This window comes from Lycium barbarum, chromosome 8, assembly GCF_019175385.1.
Source record: "Lycium barbarum isolate Lr01 chromosome 8, ASM1917538v2, whole genome shotgun sequence".
Lineage (NCBI taxonomy): Eukaryota > Viridiplantae > Streptophyta > Magnoliopsida > Solanales > Solanaceae > Lycium > Lycium barbarum.
In genome coordinates, this window is record NC_083344.1 from 124,230,206 (window position 1) to 124,254,591 (window position 24,386).

The window sequence follows — 24,386 nt, forward strand, 5'->3', positions numbered from 1 at the left end:
GTTGTTTGATTGTCTTCTTTCTTTTTCTCTTCCCCTCCCTCCCTTCCTATATCTCTCTATATCTTTTATATTTTTAATTATTTTCATCTTATTTGTTCGGATTGTTGAATGTCTTTTGAAAATATTTCACAGACAAATAAAACTTATTTTGACTAGAAATTAGTAAAGTTCAAAGATAAATATCAAATGAACTAAATCTATGTCATGACAAAAACATAATTATGATCATGTTATATTATAAGAAAATGATTTAGATAAGATAAATTCTTTATGCTTTTAAAATCGTAAATATCAAGACTTCCACATTGTTCAAATAATAAAGAGTTCAAAAGGTTAAAAAAATTAATGAATATTTTATTGCTGAATCTTATTTTGTTCCCACTTGTCAATGGGCTAATTAAGGCAAAATTGGGATTGATCCCGAGGCAAGACACAGATAAAATGTCTTTGGACTTACGCCGTTATGCATGGGCTCTTATCTTGCGAAACTTACATCTGAAGTGCTCGAACATTCATATGGTGTGCACCCAACGTCTTACGCATGACCTCTTGCTAAAGTTCTGCAATCTTGTGTAATTAGCTTTGTATGTAGATCATTAAAAACTGATTAATAATTCTTTGAGTCGTTAAGATCTCTATTGTCAAGAATACTAATATCGCATCAGGAAAGTGAACTTCATAAAACTTCATCCAAAAATTCTTCTTGTTTTAATTTTTGTTAGGTCTTCACTGATCAATCCTTTATATTTTTTCTTCAAATATTGTTTTTTACTTTATTCTTTTGATATTAATATTTTTGTATTTGTGGGTTATTATGAAACTTATTTAATAGTTACTGTCAGTGAATAACAACCTACAATTAACTGTATTCATTAATGATCTTTTTGTAATGAATTAGAGTATTGAATTTTTTGTTAATTTATTAATAGCTTATTGGAAGCACGCAGCGGTAAGTAATATTATGCAATTGTGAATCATTCTTCTAAGATTAAATACTTTCAAAATTATTTAACTTGTAACTTGGTTGCCTCTAAAAAATGTCAAAAATGAAAACAGTAGTCTCGAGGAAAAAACATTAAATTATTGTATTAAAATTTTATTTTTGAGTTATTTACTTCTCAAGAGGTGTATGAGAATACTTCTTTCTTAAGATAATTCTTTAAAAGATAATAATTTGGCTGTGGAGTTAAGATGGCAAAATTTAATCATTTAAAAGTGAAGACGGTATATAAAACTTAAATTCATTCTACAGTTTCAATTATCAACAAAATAATTAATATGATAATCTTTGTCTAATGTGAAATAAATATGTATATTTTTCTTTTCATTAGTTAAAACGATTGAGACCACCTTTAACTGCACATATATTTTATGAAGTTTTGGTTTCCTCCCAAGTATAAACTTAAGTTGAATCAATAGTCTAAATTTTTAAGAGGAAAATTCAACAATTAAGTCTATTGAACTTCCAATATTTAAGGTCATGCATTCAAACCTTCCAATTGAGAAAAGTGTCGGTAATGAAACCACCAACTAATTAAAGTGAGCACGAAAAAATGTTTCAAGGCGGTAACTTATTTGGAAAGGCTCTGGTGATCTTATTTTTCTATAATTTAACCGTGAAAGAAAACTTAAAAGTGATTTTCTGGAGAAATTTTAGGAGTAAAATCTTACTCAATCTAAAATTCAAATTAGGAATAATAAAAATATTTATTTAATTTTAAAATCCTAGATATTAGAAAAAAATTATTAAATGACAATATTGTCTAATGTAAAATCTATTTTTAAAGGATTAAAAAGTCAAAATGATGCAAAAGACCTTTCCTTCCTACTTTATTGATCTTTCTTAAAGTAGGAAGAGAACCACATTCTACCAAAAATCAAAGAAAAAAGAAAGGTTTTTCATATAAAAAAAGCTAATTTTATCAGATTTGCTTATATCCGAAAATAAAATCTTACTCATAATCACCCTTGCAAAACAATCAATAAAATCTTAAGTGAAAAGATCAGTACAAATGTAGGCATATCTATCAATAATTAAATACTATAAAATTTAAATAATATAAAATACAATAAAAATAAAATAAGATCAAGTACCACAATTTTTTTTTAAAAAAAATACACTTAAAGGTATGTACTTACATAGTCAATAATGTCGATAATTTCATCTATTAGTGTTTGAGTTCCATCACCTGCCTTATACACTTCATTGTCATGGGTGCACCGCACTTAAAAATAGAAATTGAAGGTTATTAGCTTGTTTAAGAATTGTTAAGACCACTCCTTTTACAGAAATTTCAATTTTAGGCATGTAAATTAAGCATAAGGAATAGAATCACACGAAGCAGGTTATGGATAAAAACACAAAAGTACTTAAAGTAATGGATTTACATTGACAGTAGATACAATTTAAATTGAAAAAGAAACTGCAAAACAATTTTAATGTAAGCAGAAAGAAATTTCAACGTCGATAAATTCATTCATTGGTTAGTTACTACTAGCTTCTACTGACAGATTCATAAGCAAACTCAAACTAAACTGGGATTAGTCACAACCGTCTACTACTTGGTTAAAAGTTCTCTGCAAAATGAAATGCAAAAGTAAACATAGAGGGATTTGTCAATTTGTTCAAGGAAATAGAAGTATGATACATTGATTAAAAAAAGAAACACATAGAGGAAAGACCTAAATAGCCACGGCTACAAAGAACTCCATTGCATATGTAACTCCTTTTATAGAAGCATCTGAATACATTAAAAAAAAAAAAAAAAAAAGGATTCATAAATCAAAAAGGATTTAAAAGTGTATTAGAACACCACGGAATAAATCAACTCTTATATGAATTGAAAATTTGATATTCCAAAAACTACCATATTTGAGTTCTACTATCCATCTAATTAAGGTAAAGATTCCTAATATTAGTTACTTGTGACATATTTATTTAGACTTCTATTTTCAGCATACTTCTTACCAAAATAGCCTATATATATTTTTACAAAATTATACCTATTTAATATTTAAGAAATAGTAAATGACTTTTTGTCTACTGCGAGATCTTTTAATGAAGGGCAAAAAGTTCAATCAATATTTCTAAGGCCCTTCACACTTTTTAATATAGTATTGATTAAAAAGAAAAAATATCATATAAAGTGGAACTGATAGAGTGAGTGGTACTTACTACTCCCACTATTCAATATATATTTCTTTGAATTATCTAATTACTTATGCAGCTTATAATAGTACAACAATTAAAGAACGAGCCTGAATCTCATCAATCTACAAGTCTGGAACAAGGAAGACTTGCTAGGATCTGTCTCATAAAACATATTGGCTATGGGTCAAATAGATCCATTCTTACTATATAAAAAATCAGCAATTTTCCTATAACTCAGCAAGCCTGCTGGATAATCATGGAAGTCTTTGAAGCAAGAGTTAATTTTGATTTATGACAAGGACAATTCAATCATCAGATGTCAGAGGTGATATGCCAAAGGTGCCCCGAAAATATCTCACGTTGAAGAATGATGCCAGACCAAAGGCCAAGTTTAATGGTTGCTAGTCCAACACCAGAGCTCTTAAATGCAGATAGACTTGCAAAATGAAGACTCAATGTGGAAAAAAAGTGTTCATTATGTAAAAACTACGATGAAACAACAAATTATTTGTTAGAGGTTGTGAAAATGCACAAAGAGTATGGAGCAGACTACTTGGATGGACTCCGAACACAAATGCCAGTAACTACTGATTGGAATTCATATCTGCAACTGATAACGTCCAAATCCACCCTATTAATTAGAATGGGCACGGTCGTATGCAAATATATTTTGCCCAACTATGAGTCGGGGTCGATCCCACAGGGAATACAATGAAGAAATATACTCGATAAGTGTAACACCTGACTATTAGTCTATATTTCAAGAGGAAAGGAAATATAATAAAAGTTTGATTGTTGGTTGTTCATTAAAGACTGAGAATGATTATAGGATGTAAACAATTGGTAAACGGGACTAAGGTTGTGGTTCCAATAGAGAGTAATGCGTTTGGGTATCAATTCAACTTATTTATTTGCCTAGGTGCATTAAGCCAAAGGTTACGCGATTCTTGCCAAAAGTTTTCCAACCAAATCAGCAAATTTCATCCTAAGCTTTTCCAAGCCCTAGGATGTTTTATAAGAAAGCACCCATGTAGCCTCAACTAGCTTTCCTATTCCTAGCTCAAGCTATTAGATGGATTTAATGACCCACATTGTTGCTATTAACTCTTTTCCTAACCTCTACTTTCTTTTCCAAGCAAAGTAATGGTGTTAAGGCACAAGTAATGTTGTACACCATCACAAGACATTTATGCTTGAAGAGTTAATAGAAAACACCATTAGCATATAAATATAGTATGAATACGAAACCCAATCACATAACTAGCACATTGGATACCACAACCTTAGCTGAAAGATTAGCTACTAATATTCATTAAAAGTAAATCAATCAAGTAAAATGTATTCATAAAGCTTACAAAAGTGTTGGATGAAGAAGATGACAAAGCTAAAAGAAATCTCTTAAGTGCTTCAACACCCAACAGTAAATGACTTCCCAAGAGTCTATGCCAAAAACTGCAGGATAAAATAAACCAAAACCCTAGAAAATCTATTTATAGCATGTCCAAAACGGAAACAATTTCCAGACAAAATTGCCCCTGCGCATAGGGTGCGATTCGCACCTAGCGTCGCATGTTCGACCCGCGAATCGCGGATTTCACCAGACCATCGCAGGTGTCGCCTCTTCAGATAATTTTTGGGCACCATCCGCGACACAGTCCGCGATTCGCATGTTACACCTGCAACTCGCAGGTGGTGTCGCAGGTGGTGTCTCCTGTGGTGTCCTCTTTGATCCTCTCTGTCAACAAGTGCTGCACCGTCCGCGATTCGCATGTTACACCTGCGAGTCGCAGGTGGTGTCGCAGGTGGTGTCACCTGTGGTGTCTTCTTTGATCCTCTCTGTCAACAAGTGCTGCACCACCTGCGATTCGCGTGTGGTACCTGCGAATCGCAGGTCGTGCCATTGTTCAGTTCTGCTGGGTTTTTGCTTCATTTTGCTTCGTTTTGCTTCAAGTTGCTTCCGGCACATGTTATTCTACAAATTGACACAAAAACACGAGAAACGACATCAAAAGCACTTGGGGATTTGCAAAAGACTAAGTAATTGGCATCGAATGAGCCGTAATTTCACGACTCATCAACACCCCCAAACTTAAACTTTTGCTTGTCCTCAAGCATTTAAAACAGAACTACCATATATGCCAATTGCTAAGTACTACAATGATGTTCATGATCAGTCAAAACATAATTGTTCAAAATACGAGTTCCCCTCCCTCTCGTTGCGAGACATGGTGCCTTTCCTCAATAGGCGAGCATTAACCAACTGATGCACTTGATGACACAATGTTATTCTGCCTTTTAAAAGAACCAGCTTCAAATGAGGCGTCAAGAAGTAATTCTTTCGTTGAGCTTAGTAATCCACATGCCCTCACAATAAGACCAAAGAAAGTCCCACACACACATAGTCATGAATAGCGACTGGGACAAAAGACGAGTAAGGAGAGAACCACTCACACTCAGAAAGTAAAATGTACAAGTACAAAAAATGTGGTGCCATAAGCTTGCCCTTCAAGTATTTCTCCACTAATATGAACACACTTTGTTCAAAATCAATTAGGACTTGCGGGTCATAGTTAAGGTTCGGGGTTAAGGTAGGGTGAAATTTGGGTAAGAGTGACTTGACGTCTCCCTAAGCATTTTCGAATACGCTTCCTTCACTTAATCCGTTCCTTCTTCAGCATTTAAGCATTATCCGCCAATTCGCGCCTCCTATTGCCAATATCGTTCTTTCTCCTCTAGTTTCCCCACTTATTCCTTACGTCACAACCATTATTCACACCCTTGCGTTCACTGCTAAACCTACGATTTATGCATACATATACACACCTTTCTTTACACAAATATTTACATATACAAATATTTTTTTATTTTTTATTTTTTTAGCTACCACCCCCAAACTTATGCGTTTTAGCCTATTGTAGCGTGTTCGATTTGCTTAGGGAGATAGGGTTCTAAAAGGTGGATAAACAAGGGTAAAAGGAATGGGGCCTGTCACATGGTTGTAATGAAAGAAAGTAAAAACAAAGTTACGACTCAAAAATGGGTTAACTAGGATATCAATGCAATGGGTAGGAGTTTTTAGGTTTAGTGGCGGTCCAAGGAGAGCCTAATATCCTTTTTCAAACAAGTGTAGTTCAGTATTTCGCCTTGAGATACTTTCCGGGCAAGTTCTAGATCACAATTATGCACAAGACTTACAACAATGACCTTTCACACACATGGCACATGGATTACTTTGCTAACTTCTAACTACTCCTCAACCCATCATTCTAGATTTGCAAAACATTTGTGTGTCACCAAATGAGTCATGTTAGTGTTATTCCCCCCTTCTGAGTACATATGCAAGAATTTTGGGAGGGGTGTTATCAAAATACGACGGAAAGGCGAAACAAGAAAAATTTATAAACTGATCAACCATCACTATTATACTTGGCAATGACAAAGTACAAGTGTACAAACTTAAACATGAGCTATCCTAAAACAATAAAAACAAACATATGCCGCATGAGCTGTCCTACCCCCAACAAAAGGAAGATGCAGTGTCCCCAATGCATCAAATGTAGTACAAGGGATGAGTAACTCACGATGGACGCCTGGCGTCCGATGGTGTCTGATCAGCAGGGAGGACCTCCAACGGATGTACGATCAATGGGAGCGGTGCATCATCACCCTCCTGCCCGGGTGTTAGTATCTCAGGCCCCACAGACGGGGGAAATGGTGTATCAGCTGGAGGAGCGGTGGATGAACTGGCCTCACCCGCCCTCGGGGGTCGAGATGCCACCTTGGATTTCCTGCTTGCCTCTAGGGACTGCTGCATCGCCACATATGTGTCAATCTCATCCTCAGCGATACCAGCAGCCCGGGCGGAAGTACGTGCCTCCTCAACAACTGGGTCAACCTCCAGCTCCTCATCAAACTCCTCATCACTTTCTTCCTCCTCTTCTTCCTCCCCAGTTGGCTCCACCACTCTTTTTCCCGAAGGCATGGCAGGTGCTGTGGGCCCAGTGGGGAATAAGGAGGCACCGGAAGGTAGAATGGGTGCACTGAGCTCAATGTCGGGGACCTGTAATACTCGAATGTCCTCCTTAACCTTAGCTAGGTCCGCCCGAATGGCCGAAAGGCCGCCTACACTGCCCCCCTCAATCTGCTCCAACCGACGATCAATGCGGCGAACATGCTCCTTAATTTTATCCTGCTCCGCCCTAATATGTGTGATTGCCTGAGTGTAGGGTGCCATGGCTGCCTCAATGGCCTCTTTCACAAAATTGGGAAGCCTCTCAACCAACCAATTAACTTTAGCATCTGCTGCCCGGAGTACTCGCATACCGTCGGTAGACACTCCACGGGCTGCTGTGGTGGATGGCGGAACTGTGTCAGTGGGAACTGAAGTGGAAGAACTTGGAGGGTCAGACCTCGGTACTTGAAGGGCAGTAGTGGGAGCTGTCTCCTCATCATCGGTGGCCAAGTCTTCAGGCTCAAGAATATGAGCATCAAGTGTTGTTCCCGAAGCTCTCGGCTCTGTGCTCACCCGCTTTCTCTTCCTAGTCCCCGGTTCTAATTCGGTGTAATCAATCATTTGATCAGCCGTTAAATTCCTGTCCACTCGAGGAATATCACGAACCTCTTTCCGGCGGCACAATGTAGTGATCAAACAAGGAAAAGGGAGTGATGTGTTCTTTTGAGTGGACCGATTCTTGATCTCGTCTCGAATAATTACCCCCACATCGACAAGGTACCCGGACATGAGTGAAGCAATGAGAATACACTTGGAAATAGGTATGTCAGTGCTATGCTTGGACGGACTCACCCGCGATGATACTAAGGATAACCAAAATTTGGCTTCGCGGTTGAAAGTGTTCTTCTCAATCGGGACAGATGGATCCAGCCATGGTGGAGTCCCTGTGGCAATCACTGAAGCTACCCACTCGCGTTGCTCCTCCGGGTTTTCCATCTTCAATTCATATTCAGAACTAACCGGAGGCCAACCTTCAACAGGGTCTGTTTCGCTGCGTTGCTCATATAAGATCGATGTTATGGTATCGGCAGCACAATCAATCTCCTTTCCCCGAACCGGAACCCAACAGAGGTGCTCCAAGTTTTTCTTTGGTGTGCGGCGCGTCCTCTTTGCATTTAATGTGGCCGCATAAGCTGCATAGAATTCCATTACCAGGGCCGGGCAGTATTCAGCAGGCTGCATGAAGTAGGTCCATCGCAAGGCCTCAAGCTTGCGAATGATGCCCGGGCATTGATCTTGCAGCCCCTGTAGAGTGACCCTCTTTTCGACAATGAGGCCCCGGACTGGATTCCCCTCAGACTTAATTGTATTCCAAGTCTTATACAGCTCCCTGGATCCAGGCACGGTGAATCGTTGCTCCATTGCCTCTCTTCGCTGACCTCTAGTGACGGCATCCTCGGGCTCAGGAAAGGAAGCCCCATGTGTCCCCTCTTCAGACTGGGGGACGGGATCAACCGGTGCCTTTTCTTTTCTCCTAGAGGTGGAGGTTTTTCGTGTTGCTCGTCTTCCTCCACTTTGAGGTTGATTTGATCGAACCATCCTGCACAACATACAAAAATATACCCATTATTTACTGGCATGTTTACAAAAACAAAACATTGAAGGATGGCACCACCCGCGAAACCTCACATGCGAGTCGCGTGTTTTACCTGCGACTCGCGTATTGTGTCGCGGATGATGCCAGTAAACATGTTCTTTACTGTCAACACCTGCGACATAATGTGCGATTCGCATGTCAAACATGCGAATCGCGGATTATGCTCGCAGGTGAGACAGTTCCCCCTTTTTTTTTTTTTTTTTTTTTTTTTTTTTATATTACGCAACACAGCTGCACACACACAAGAGCATATTTACGTAACTTTCTCCCTTAAGCGCATTGTCACCCCGTCAATCATTGGGAAAATCTATTCCATTACTCGCACCTATGTTTGATGGTTGTTCCTCACAAACGACAATGACATTTTGTGACTCAAAAGGTATCACGGGTCCTATTTTACAGGTAATGATTTTGGGCGACTGATCATATTTCCACAACATTTAAACACTCACATAGTCTTTTAGGCATTTCGTCAAACACGTGGTGAGAGTGCGTCACTATTAGTTCTTACCACAAATGGGTACCCCAGAATTCCCTAGTCGCTATCTAATTTAGCATCAACAATCACTTCCTAGAAGGACTACACAAGCATGGGTACTCAAGACTTCCCCATTGTTCATCAATTTCCAAACAACCCATTTAACACATAAGATAAATCTACCCAATTAACTAATTACAACAAGTGGTATGGCATGATAATGACATGTAATTGAGCAATTAGTAGATACCATCTGTCGAGAAGAGAAAAGTCCAACATACCTTGAGAGTAGATGAAAGTAGGAAACCTTGAACTCCTTTGTTTTGTTTTTTTTTTTGTTTTTTTTTTTAAATAAAAGGGGTTTTGATCTGTGATTAAGGATGCTTGAAGTGAAATGGGGATTATAGGAGGACTTAAGGAGAAGGGAGAGACCAAGAGTAAGATTATAACTGATAAGAACAGCCGTTACCTTCTTTTATTTCAAAGAAACTGAACCGCGTCGGGTCGGGTCGACCCGCGACTTTTCACTTACCTGCACAACATGCGACTCGCGTATTATGTCGCATGTTTAACATGCGAGTCGCATGTTGTGTCGTTCCTTCGCGGATGCTGACAGAGAGTTCAGCTTTCATGGGCTGCATTTGGCACCACCTGCGATTCGCGGATGAAAATCGCGGACATGACACGCGAATCGCATATGATGTCGCATGTCATGCCAATTGGCATTTTTCGCAATATTCTTCTTTGTATGCACATTTTATTCCTACACACTTGGACACACTTCAAAACATCATAAAAGTAAGAACAATAAACACATGAAAATAAAACTTGGGTTGCCTCCCAAGAAGCGCTTGATTTTACGTCCCAGCACGACGTTGGTACCTGTTTAACCCTTTTATGGCTCGTTGAGGATGAAGACCTCGATAATCTTTGCTTCATTCTGAGATCCCCAGTAATGTTTCACCCTTTGCCCATTCACTTTGATTTTGTTACCACTTGGGCAAACAAGTTCAATTGCTCCAGATGGGAACACTTGTGTGATTTCAAACGGGCCGGACCATTTGGACTTCAACTTTCCGGGAAACAACCGGAGCCTGGAGTTGAACAGCAATACCCGATCTCCGATGCTGAACTCTCTTTGCATGATCTTCTTGTCATGGAAGTGTTCCATGCGGGCCTTGTAGAGTGACGAACTCGCATATGCCTTAAGTCGAAATTCATCGAGTTCGTTAATCTGCTCCAACCTCAAGTTTGAGGCATCACCCCATTCTAGATTCAACTTTTTCAAGGCCCACAATGCCTTATGTTCGAGTTCCACCGGAAGATGACAAGCTTTTCCAAATACCAGTTGATATGGAGACATGCCAATTGGTGTCTTGTAGGCTGTTCGGTATGCCCATAGAGCGTCATCCAATTTCCTTGACCAATCAGTCCGGTTAGCATTCACTGTTTTGGAAAGGATGCTCTTAATTTCTCTATTTGAGACCTCAACTTGGCCACTTGTTTGGGGATGATACGGAGTGGAAACTTTATGCTTAACCCCATACTTCTTAAGAAGAGTCTTGAACAATCTATTGCAGAAATGAGAGCCTCCATCACTAAGGATTGCTCTTGGAGTTCCGAACCTTGAGAAGATCACCCTCTTCAAAAATGCAGTGACACTTCTTCCTTCATTGTTGGGGAGCGCGACGGCTTCCACCCATTTGGATACGTAGTCTACTGCCACCAGAATGTACTTGTTGTTGTAGGAGCTTACAAATGGACCCATAAAATCAATGCCCCATACGTCGAACAATTCAACTTCCAGAATTGGTGTCATTGGTAGCTCATGCCTTCTTGCTATGCCCCCATGTCTTTGACATTGATTACAAGCTTTCACAAAGTCATGAGCATCTTGATGGATTGTCGGCCAATAAAACCCACTTTGAAAAACCTTAGCAGCCGTTCTTGAGCTACTATGATGTCCACCAACCGGTGATGAGTGACAAGCTTCGATGATGGGCATCATTTCTACTTCGGGTATGCACCTCCTTATGATGTTGTCGGCGCAAACCCTGAATAGATATGGCTCGTCCCAATAGAATTTCCGGGCATCACTCAAAAACTTCTTCTTTTGGTGGAAGTTCAAATCCATTGGCATAATGTCACTTGCATGGAAGTTAGCAAAATCGGCATACCAAGGGATCATGTCATGCGACCCCGCCATTACCTGCTCATCCGAGAATGACTCATTGATTTCTAGGCCATCCAATGGATGCCCACCCTCTTCAAGACGAGACAAGTGATCCGCCACTTGATTTTCACACCCTTTTCTATCTTTGACTTCAAAGTCAAACTCTTGCAAAAGAAGGACCCAACGTATCAACCTCGGTTTTGCATCCTTCTTTGTCATGAGGTAACGTAGGGCTGCATGATCGGTGTGAACAATCACATGAGTGCCCAAAAGATAAGCCCGGAACTTCTCGAAAGCAAATACAATAGCCAGCAACTCTTGTTCTGTGACAGTGTAATTCATTTGGGCACTGTTCAGAGTCTTGCTTGCATAGTAAATTGGGTGAAAGATCTTATCACGCTTCTGGCTAAGAACAACCCCCATGGCAAAGCCACTTGCATCACACATAAGCTCAAAGGGTTGAGACCAGTCCGGGGCAATGATGATAGGAGCCGATGTGAGTCTCTCTTTCAGAGCCTCAAATGCCTTCAAGCAAGCATCATCAAATACAAATTTCGACTCCTTCTCCAACAACTTGCATAACGGGTTGGCTATTTTTGAGAAATCCTTGACAAATCTTCTATAAAACCTAGCATGCCCAAGGAAGCTACGAACACCTTTAACGGAAATTGGAGGAGGAAGCTTAACAATAACCTCAATTTTAACTTGATCGACTTCAAGCCCCTTTTCCGAAATCTTGTGCCCCAAGACGATGCCTTCTCTAACCATGAAGAGGCACTTCTCCCAATTCAGAACCAAATTTGTCTCTTCACATCGTTTCAATACTTGGGCAAGATTCTGCAAGCATTCATCAAAGGAATCCCCAACTACGGAAAAGTCATCCATGAAGATTTCAATGGACTCCTTAACCATATCGGAGAAAATAGACATCATGCAACGTTGAAATGTTGCGGGTGCATTGCATAACCCAAAAGGCATTCTCTTGAAAGCAAAAGTCCCATAAGGACAAGTGAAGGTAGTTTTCTCTTGGTCCTCGGGGGCAATGGTGATCTGGTTGTACCCGGAATACCCATCAAGGAAGCAATAATAATCTCTACCCGCAAGCCTATCAAGCATTTGATCCATGAATGGCATTAGGAAGTGATCATTTTTGGTCCACTTATTCAGCTTCCGATAATCCATGCAAACACGCCATCCGGTAACCTTGCGAGTGGGAATCAACTCATTTTTATCATTTGCAACCACGGTGATCCCACCTTTTTTTGGTACGCATTGAACCGGACTCACCCATGAGCTATCCGAAATGGGGTACACAACCCCGGCATCTAACCACTTGATTATCTCAACTTTTACGACCTCTTGCATGGGAGGATTTAACCTCCTTTGATGTTCAACGCTTGGATCACAGTCTTCGTCAAGCTGAATTTTATGTGTACAAATACCGGGTGGAATCCCTTGAATATCCGCAATACTCCACCCAATAGCTTTTTTGTATCTTCTCAAGATCACCATCAACCTCTCTCTTTGCTCATCCGTCAACCGGGCAGAAATAATCACAGGCAATGTGTTGTTGAGTCCAAGAAACTCATACCTCAAATGTGAAGGAAGAGGTTTGAGTTCCAAAGTAGGAGGCTTAATAATTGAAGGTTTTGCAGGAGGAGCTGCTCGGTTTTTCAAGTCAAGATCGAGTTTCTTTGGATTGAGGTGATAAGACCCCATTCCAATCAGTGCATTGACCATCTCCTCAAATTCTTTTTCGTCATCCCATTCATAATTCATTATCACCGCCGCCAACATATCACCTATATGCTCTTGTTCTATGGTTTTCTCCATTGCTTAATCAATTGTGTCAATAACCGACACAACACTCATATCCGCCGGTTGTTTCATTGACCTGCAAATATGGAAAGTGATCTCTTCATCATTCATTCTAAATTTCAGATCACCTCTTTCCACATCCACTAGGGCATGCCCTGTGGCTAAGAATGGTCTTCCCAAGATAATGGGAACTTCAAAGTCAACTTCACAATCCAAGATCACAAAATCGGCCGGAAAAATAAATTTATCCACCCTTACAAGCACATCATAAAGAATACCAATGGGCCTCTTTACGGTTCTATCCGCCATAAGTAATCTCATCGTGGTAGGACGGGGGGTGCCCAATCCCAACTTGTTGAATATAGAAAGCGGCATCAAATTGATGCTTGCTCCAAGATCACATAAAGCTTTAGCAAACTTGTAATTACCGATGGTGCATGGAATTGTGAATGCTCCGGGATCTTCTTTTTTGTGCACCAAATCTTTGGTGACGATTGCGCTACAATGATGAGTGCCCCCCAATGTTTCACTGCCAGGGTTTCTTCTTTTGGTCACAAGATCTTTCATGAACTTCGCATAACCGGGCATTTGTTCAAGTGCCTCAACCAGTGGAATATTTATTGAGAGCTCCTTTAATCGATCTATGAACTTGAGGAACTTTCCATCTTCCGCTTTCTTTGCCAATCGTTGGGGAAAAGGAGGGGGAGGCCTCATAACGGGCGGTGAAGCCCTTGGTACCTCCTCCGCCGCTTTCTTGCTTTCCGAGGCATCATTAATTTCCGGGAGGTCCTTGTCAGTGATGGGTTCTTCAATCATTTTATCTTCATCACCCAGCACATTCTCTTTCACCGACACACTTTCCCCAACTGTTCTGCCACTCCTGGTAGTAATTGCGTTGCATTTACGGTCAACATCGTTCCTTGGGTTTGCAACTGTGTCACTAGGGAGTGAGCCTTTCTGCCTTTGGTTTAGGATTGCAGAGATTTGGCCAAGTTGAGACTCCAATTGTTTAATGGAGGTAGAGTGTGAACTAACAATTTGACCCATGGATTTGACCTCATCTCTTGTCTCCTTGCAGAAGGTGTCGGTGGATTCCACTTTTGTCAATACCCTTGACAACATCTCTTCAATTTTTGAATTAGCGGAGTCACTGTTGGGCGGTTTACCAGCGATTGGTTGATTTCCCTTTGGAGGGACGTACGGATTTGTGCTCCGATGATTGTTGTAATTGTTGTTGTAACCCCCTTGATTGTTGTCACGATTATCTCTCCAATTAGAGTGACCTTGTTCTTTGTTCCAACCTTGATTCCCTTGACCTTGCCGCCAAGATCCTTGATTTGGACCTTGGTAGTTCGGACGGGAACCCTCCCTCAGATTGTTGACATAACTTGCCTCCTCATCATACATTTGGAAGCATTGCTCATCCGGAGGAACCCCTTCACAGGTTTCTACAGCGTTCACCTTTTTGCTTCCACCACCCATGACATGTTTTGTCAGAAGGTCCATTTGGGTGACCAGTTTTGCCATGGATTCATCTCTCTCTTCCTCCTTCTTGATCATCTCACGAGTGAGCACATGTTTGGAGGAACTTCCTCCACCCACTTCCGAATCTCTGGTGTGCCATGCTTCATTAGTCTCGGTCAATTTATCCAACAATTCACAAACGGTGGCATAAGAGTTATCCATAAGAGACCCCTCTGCAATGTTGTTCGCCACTGATTTGTTGACCGCATCTAAAGATCTATAAAATGTCTGTAGAAGCACACCATCGGGCAAACCATGTTTGGGACAGCTTTTGACTTTCTTTTTAAAACGCGTCCAAGTTTCATAGAGAACCTCATCAGGAAGTTGACGAAAGTTGTTGATTTCGTCACGGAGTTGTAACATCCGCGATGGAGGGAAAAACTTCTTGAGGAATGCTTCGGTCAGTTCCTCCCAAGTAGTGATGGATCCGGAAGGAAGATCATCTAGCCAAGCTGTGGCTTCCCCCGTTAGAGAGTACGGGAAGAGCCGTAGCCTGACTGCTTCCATTGAAACGCCCGGATGCACATTGGTAGAACAGACCCCAAAAAAATTTCTAAGGTGCCTATTCGGGTCTTCTTTGGGTAGACCTCCGAACAGGCCCTTAGTGTTGAGCAGGTGCAGCATTGTGTTGGTTATAAGGAAACTCGAGTTTCCAATCAAAGGCGGGGGCTGAATTGCAGCTGCATAGCCTGCCCCCGCAGCTTCTTCACCAACCGCTACTGGTGGATTTTGGACAGGCATACCATCCTCATCCATATTGCCTGCACAACAAACAATAACAAAAAGGAAATAAGAAAAGAAATAAAGACTAAAAGTAAAGTTTTACACTAATTAGTAAATTTCTAGACCGTATTCCCCGGCAACGGCGCCATTTTTTATAACGTCCAAATCCACCCTATTAATTAGAATGGGCACGGTCGTATGCAAATATATTTTGCCCAACTATGAGTCGGGGTCGATCCCACAGGGAATACAATGAAGAAATATACTCGATAAGTGTAACACCTGACTATTAGTCTATATTTCAAGAGGAAAGGAAATATAATAAAAGTTTGATTGTTGGTTGTTCATTAAAGACTGAGAATGATTATAGGATGTAAACAATTGGTAAACGGGACTAAGGTTGTGGTTCCAATAGAGAGTAATGCGTTTGGGTATCAATTCAACTTATTTATTTGCCTAGGTGCATTAAGCCAAAGGTTACGCGATTCTTGCCAAAAGTTTTCCAACCAAATCAGCAAATTTCATCCTAAGCTTTTCCAAACCCTAGGATGTTTTATAAGAAAGCACCCATGTAGCCTCAACTAGCTTTCCTATTCCTAGCTCAAGCTATTAGATGGATTTAATGACCCACATTGTTGCTATTAACTCTTTTCCTAACCTCTACTTTCTTTTCCAAGCAAAGTAATGGTGTTAAGGCACAAGTAATGTTGTACACCATCACAAGACATTTATGCTTGAAGAGTTAATAGAAAACACCATTAGCATATAAATATAGTATGAATACGAAACCCAATCACATAACTAGCACATTGGATACCACAACCTTAGCTGAAAGATTAGCTACTAATATTCATTAAAAGTAAATCAATCAAGTAAAATGTATTCATAAAGCTTACAAAAGTGTTGGATGAAGAAGATGACAAAGCTAAAAGAAATCTCTTAAGTGCTTCAACACCCAACAGTAAATGACTTCCCAAGAGTCTATGCCAAAAACTGCAGGATAAAATAAACCAAAACCCTAGAAAATCTATTTATAGCATGTCCAAAACGGAAACAATTTCCAGACAAAATTGCCCCTGCGCATAGGGTGCGATTCGCACCTAGCGTCGCATGTTCGACCCGCGAATCGCGGATTTCACCAGACCATCGCAGGTGTCGCCTCTTCAGATAATTTTTGGGCACCATCCGCGACACAGTCCGCGATTCGCATGTTACACCTGCGACTCGCAGGTGGTGTCGCAGGTGGTGTCTCCTGTGGTGTCCTCTTTGATCCTCTCTGTCAACAAGTGCTGCACCGTCCGCGATTCGCATGTTACACCTGCGAGTCGCAGGTGGTGTCGCAGGTGGTGTCACCTGTGGTGTCTTCTTTGATCCTCTCTGTCAACAAGTGCTGCACCACCTGCGATTCGCGTGTGGTACCTGCGAATCGCAGGTCGTGCCATTGTTCAGTTCTGCTGGGTTTTTGCTTCATTTTGCTTCGTTTTGCTTCAAGTTGCTTCCGGCACATGTTATTCTACAAATTGACACAAAAACACGAGAAACGACATCAAAAGCACTTGGGGATTTGCAAAAGACTAAGTAATTGGCATCGAATGAGCCGTAATTTCACGACTCATCAGCAACACATTCTAACTAGCTCAAAAGAAAAGACTCAAGCTGCTCACTTGTTCAGATTGCATATATGCTGAATTTGTGTATGGAGTCTGGATTGAAAGAAACGTGAGGATCTTTGAGAAGAAGACTCGAGATTGGGATACTATAGCTAGAGAAATAGCAGTAGTTTGTAGTGTTTGAGCCTCTACTAGAATTCGACGTGTTGTCAATATCCTTAGATTCTAGTTTTTGTCTGTTGCTCTCGAGTTTATTTTTACTTTTTGTAAGATAATTGGTTGTGTTTAGCCTAGTTATGGTGTTGTAAAACTCTTCATTCTGGTGATTAATTAATTGAAAAATTTAGTTACCAAAAAAAAAGTGGTCGGATGGTTGAGATCATTCCACCCTTCACGGCTTCACCGGATGTCTCAAAGTTCAAGCCCTGAAAATAAAATGAAAATTGGCAGGGAATGCTCCCCTTTACTGAGCCCAACTTGATGCAAATTCAAAGTAATCTGGGTCAGTAGGTATTGGATACCAGACAATTTACCCCAAAATAAATAAATAAAGCATCTAGTACAGCTAAGCTGAAACATATGATCAGAGCTAGGTCTCATCAGTAATGATTTTGGAAGTAGAAAGCCATCAATTTTTTCATCAGGCCCTCTTCACAAAAGAGTGGAAAAGAGCAAGAAATATCATACTATAATTAAACACCTTCCAAACCTGCAATAATATAAAGATGAACTTTGGATTTGCTCAAGATTTTGGATGTTATGTCTCACATGAAACTGGAGAAGATGCTTTAAAGATGGATGCAGGGCCTGCATTTCCTAATAAATTTCCCATCTATTCTACTGGATAATGATGCACTGAGTTGATATTTAACTTTCCTAAGTTATGGTTCCTAAACTAATGGGTCCTTTGTTCCCCATCAAGATCTTATATATGTACAATTAATAATTTGTCCCAATCAAACATAAACTTATACTGGAAAAAACAAAAGAGGAAACCAGGGGCATTCATAAGATCTTTAATTATGTAATTTAAGTTTGTCGAATGATAATAATGTAAACAGTTTTTAAGTCGTCATCACATCATTTAATTTAATAAAATCCCATTGTATACTGAAATATTTGACTTAATTTTACCATGCATTTACAAACTCATATCTTTCTCTTCAAACCTACCAAATTTGATGGTTTAGTCATCTTATTAATTTGTACATTCAAAAATTGTTCAAAATTTTGGAGACAAATATATAATGATTATATGATTTTGCTTCCCTCAGTAAACAGGGGTAACATTGGCCGAGTAAAGTTTCGAATCAAGAATTATAAAAGAAGTTCTCGAATCGATGCTAGAAGTTGTAATAATAACGTCTCACTTGCAAACAAGTCTTTATATATAAAAAGTTCTAAAAATAATAAGAAGAAAAAGAACCGAAATGAGAAATGTTATCTCATAAGAAGAAAATCTTGGTGCAGGAGACACATATTGGCGACATTATCACATGCAAAATTTAAGATTATGGTACACTAAATAATTAAATTTAAGAATAGACCATTGTGTTTAAAAGAACCATGGGTTAGGGGTAAATTAAAATACTGAGAGACATGTCGGCATTGTACCATCTCTAATATCATTCCGTAGCTTGTGTATCGATCGCCATTCTTGAATGAATTTATGGCAATCGATACCCAAGCTGCATAGTAGATTTGAGAATTTTCTAGACCTGAATGACATGTCGCAATAGTTTTTATAATTGCCTTTTGTATAGTATATGGGTGGTCAAATTTATCAAACCGCTAAAGTGACTAATAATTTATAGTCAGGTACTAGAAATTTGACCTTCTGATTATTAGTATTTTTAGTAATTCACGCATAGTTTAGTTACTTTAATATGAAAAAACTTTGTGACATTATTGTTATAAAGAATAAATTCACTTACTTTAGCATAACAAAATATAAATATGTGTATCTTTATAGTTATAATTGATGAAGTTAAGTGATTATACATAAAATTAACCTCATAGTATTATTATTCTCTTTAAGATAAAGTTTGTCACATATCAAAAATCAAAATAGACCATATTTCAAAATTCAAAGGGAGACTAAATTTAACTTTATTGTCCTTTGGGCCGGGCTGAAATGGCTAGATTGGGCTATATCAATTCCTTTTTTTTTTGCGCGGATTGCCCTTCTTTTGGGGTGGTCTTTAAATTTTGCCCCTCATATTTGTGGTCTTTAAATTATGCCCCTCATATTGCTGATCTTTAATTTTTGCCCTTCGCATTGCAACTCTGAGCGTTCACGCAGAAATCATGAGGTTCTGAGTTCGAACCCCCGCTCAAGCATAAATTAAAAAAAAAAAAAATTGCAAGGCAAGGTTTGGGTCACATGTATGCCGGACCCGGCATACTCTTGTTAAGGAATTACTAAATTTATGCCGGACCCGACATACTCATGCCTTATGGGCAGACTTGACATAAGTATGCCGGGTCCGGCATAACTTTGGTAATTCCTTAACAAGTTTATGCCGGTGGGGGCATAGCAAAATTTAAACTCTGCCTTGCGATTTTTCTGTGGTCTTTAAACTTGTTAAGGAATTACTAAAGTTATGCCGGTGGGGGCATACTTTTAATGGGCAAACTTTTATGCCGGACCCGGCATAAACTTGTGAAGGAATTACCAAAGTTATGCCGGACCCAGCATACTTATGCCAAGCCTGCCCATAAGGCATAAGTATGCCGGGTTCGGCATAACTTTGGTAATTCCTTCACAAGTGTATGCCGGTGGGGGCATAGCAAAATTTAAACTCTGCCTTGAGATTTTTTTTTTAATTTTGACTGTGTGGGGGTTCGAACCTGGAACCCATGAGTTTTAGCCGAAGGGCAAAATTTAAACATTTCAAATACGAGGGTCAAAATTTAAAGACCACCCCAAAAGAAGGGCAATTCCCTATCAATTCCCCAAATTGTATATTTTCAAGCCTCGACTAGCTGGGATTGGAGAAGGCCAACGTAGGCCCAATTTGTGGAGTAATACAAGGAATTTTTACAGCCCATAACTACCTCTAAGACTTATTTATTAGTAATAGCTATCTTTTTTTTAATTATATTTGGTAGCTTAATTATTTATCAAATTACCATCTATAACTTATTTTTGCAACTGCAGTGTATTTCCCTAAAAATAAGGTACCTCTCTCCCACTTACCCACAATTTTTTTTTCAAATATTTTTCTCTCACCTATCAAATCTATTTTCTCCGTCACCCCTCTTTCTCTATCCGTTCCATCTCCTAATCTTTTAAATTGATTTTCTCTCACCTACCAAATTTATTTTCTCTCTTACCCCTCTTTCTCTCTCTGTTCCATCACCTACCCTAGATCTCATTTTCTCTTACAAATTAGAAGAATCCTACAGTAGTAGCAGCAACAATGGTCGACGACGGAGTGAAAAAAAGAGCTCTAATAACGGTGAAGGACGACGGAGTGAAATTTTATTAACTAGTCCAATTGAAAGTCTTTATCTCCGGATAACGTCCTTTTTGTAGCAATCTGAGATGACTCGTTTATTTCCCATGAGAACACCATTGATGAAAGCTGTGGAGCTTCATGCCCACCAAGTGTTTGATAAAATGTTTCAGTATATTTCTGTGTATTAACAAACAACATATTTAATTTTCAGTATATTATTTCGCTGTATTTCAATGTATTTATATTTTTTTGGTGTAAATATAGTGAATGTTCCAAATATAGAGCCTATTTTTACTACACTTTGTTTTCACGACTTTTGTATTTCGCTGTATTTCAATGTATTTCTGCATTTTGTATTTATAATTTATGAAATAGTTTATGATATATTTCATTGTATTCCATTGTATATATGCACACTACAACTTTATATTTCTGAAAAAATATAAGCCTTTTGCTCTACAGGCGCAGGTTAAGCAAAGTCTGCTAACTTAAGCCTAACGGAAAATGGCGAGAAAACGTGGGCGGCCGGCAAAAGCAAAGGTAACGGAGTCGACTACAGTAACACCAGTAGTATCACCGGAAGGCAACACTCGAGTAGTGACACCTGCAACAGGAATACCACAGCAGCTAGCCCTACTACAGCTGATGAACTGGATACCAGGCACCAAACCAGATGCACCGCCTAACTCGGGTGAAACTGAAAGGCTTACTCATGCTCCAACGAAGGTCATACAAAAACCCAGTGCACAGGTAGTTATGGCGACGCCGGATTCTATGCCAATTGAGGAATCTGTAGCTGCTCAGGCAGCTAGAAAACTTACATTCTCCGGGGCAAATCAAGCAGCATATGCAGAGGCACATCTAAGGAATAATCGAGCTCCTCGCCGAGGTAAACAACTATCCTATTTTCCACCGGTATTAAAGGAGGGTAAGAAAGTTGTCAAATTGAATATAGATGGAATTGAGCAACAAAAGAAGAAATGGGATTATGCCCTAATTGGGTATGTGGTTGGAACAAACCCTCCATTTAAGCAAATGTTGAAATATATCTATGCTATCTGGAACTTTGTACCAACCCCTAGGGTATATCTGCACGATGAAGGGTACTATATTTTAAAATTTGAGAATGAACAGGATAAACTGGATGTGCTGGAAAATGGGCCTTACACGTTTGACTACAGACCTATGGTCCCCAAGAAATGGACAGCTGGGTTTCAAAGGAGCAAGGAATCCATTAGAGAAATGCCTCTCTGGGTCAATTTTCCCAAATTTACCAGTGAAGTATTGGGAAACAGAAAACTTGGGAAGGATTGCAAGTTATGTAGGTAAACCCATATGTACCGATAGGTTAACTGCAGATGAAGAGAGGCTATCCTACGCTCAAATTCTCATTGAAGTTGATGTTACTCAACCATTACCTGAACAAATGATAATAGAGGAAGCAAATGGACAGTTTAGAATCCAGGAGGTACATTATGATTGGTGGTCAATGTATTGTCAAGATTGTATGTGTATAGGACATGAGACAAAAGATTGTCCGGTAAATGCAGCCCAGGAAAAACAGAAGAAGGAAAAGAAACGACCTAAGGATGAGGCTCCTACAGAGACTCAGGTTGCTGGTCCTATGCCTGGTGGTGAGCCTAGAAAGAAGTATCACCCTCCCCCAACACAATGGCAAGCTAAGGAGGCATGTACAGTGGGTGCTCCACATAGCTTAGCTCCCCAGAAAAAAGGCATAAACCAAGAAACTACGTCAGGAACTAAGGCTGATATTACTCATGATAAACAAGCAGAGAGGGAAGAGGAAGTTACTGACAAGGAACCAAAACCTAATCATGTTATGCTTTGCCATAGTCAACTCAGCGATTTGGGGGTTGTAGTGGGAGAGCAACCGGTGAAAGGTCCTAAGCAGCCCTTAATCAAACCCCCATGATATTCTGCTCCTGGAATATCAAGGGGCTGAACCAGCCCTTTAAGCAAAAAGATTTGAGATCCTTTTTGCTTAAACAAAGAATTGATCTCATGGGTTGTCTGGAAACAAAAGTAAAGTAAAAGAGAGCAGATAAAATACACCAGATCCTTGGTACTAAATGGACATGTTATAAATATTATACAGTCAAGCCAAATGGAAGAATATGGCTGTGGTGGAAACGCCAAAATGTGCAGGTCAGTGTGATAAAGGAAACTTCCCAGCTAGTGCATTGTTACATTGAGGATTGATAACGTCCAAATACACTCCTCAAAGAGAAAGTGTACACGGTCGTATGCAATATATTTACCCAACTATGAGTCGGGGTCGATCCCACAGGGAACAATATGCTAGGCGATTAAGAAAGTAAGGAACTTTCACCAACTACGCTAAAGCCAAACGATAAATGATATTTTGGTTTTTGTTTGAGAAAATTATGACTAATGCGGAAATGTAAACTAACCTAGAAAGCAAGTAAAATGATCAATGGCCACAAGTTTGGATACAAAGGAAATTACACTCAAGTAACGATCCAATGTATTTCACGATTTTACAACTAAGAACGGGTTTATGTCAATAGATAATGATATCTAAAATCTCATTGAAAGTCTTCCAACCAAATCAATGAATTTCACTCTAAGCTTTTCCAAGCCTTAGAGTGTGATATTAGGCACAATCAATTTAACCTCAAGTAACTATCCTCTTCCGAGCTCAAGTTATTAGATGATGAGTTTAATGACCCAAATTCTTGTTAATTAATCTTTCCCAACCTAGATTTCCTTTTCCAAGCTCAATCTAAGTAAATGGGTGAGTCCTAGGGTTAGCTAATCCCTTTGGAAACATTCAAGAACGAGATTAATTAAATCAACAAAGACCCACTTCAATAGCAATAAGAATCATTCAATACATAAGCATAACAAGAGTTTCAAACCAAACTTTAATCAAGAATACTTTCATAAACGAGATTCAAGTCTAGAAATGAAATACTACACACTAAAATATTCAATACAAAACAAGGAATTGAAGAAAGGTTTAAGAATTATCTCATTAAAGTGCTCAAATCTTCTCTTCCAATTGTGTAGGTGAAACCCTAGCCTCCAAAACTTGCAAAATGACCAAAGATAGAAAATGTTTTGCCCTAGCCTCTCTTTTGTAGCTCCCCCCAATTTTTCCAAGTCCAAAAAATGTCAAAATCTGCCCCCATATTTCTGTTTTTGCAATTCTGCCCGTTTTTGCAAAACTGTCCACTTTTGACAGTTTTGCAAATCTGTCCCGTTTTTGCAAAACTGTCCAGTTTTGACAGTTTTGCAAAAATGTCCAGTTTGACCTCTTTTTGACTTTCTTTTCACTTGGTTTCTTCCGATCACTCATTTCAGCTACTTGGCTTGTTTTGCTCTATTTTGTTCAATTTTGGTCCATTTTGATCCATTTTGCTCTTTTATGCTCTCCGGGCATCTTTTCCTACAAAACAACATAAAAACACAAAAAGTAACAACAAAAGTGCTTAAGGAGTCACAAAAGCTTAAGGAATTAGCGTCGAATATCGCGTAATTTCACGACTGATCAAGGATAGATGTTGAGATTTTGCAACTTACATGACATTTATCTATGGATATAACACTAATGAAGGTAGGAAGGAACTCAGATTGCTACATCCAACCATAAGGGAACCTTGGCTTCTATTGGGTGACTTCAACACCTCTACCTCAGTGGAGGATAGAATTAATGGTGCACCTGTTCAACTGCAGGAAATATAAGATTTTGTCGAATGTATAGCAGACTTGGGGCTGGGACAGGTCACTAAAAGAGGGTGTGAATTCTCATGGTGTAACAAAAGGGATGCTCAGGAAAGAATATATAGCAAAATAGA

The 24,386-nt window shown here is 39.4% G+C and overlaps 1 pseudogene; it reads right to left on the reverse strand.

Annotated features, from left to right (window-relative positions):
- Positions 1-6,728: 6,728 nt before the first annotated feature.
- LOC132608290 (uncharacterized) lies at positions 6,729-14,756 on the reverse strand (annotated as a pseudogene).
- Between the last annotated feature and the right edge of the window lie 9,630 nt (positions 14,757-24,386).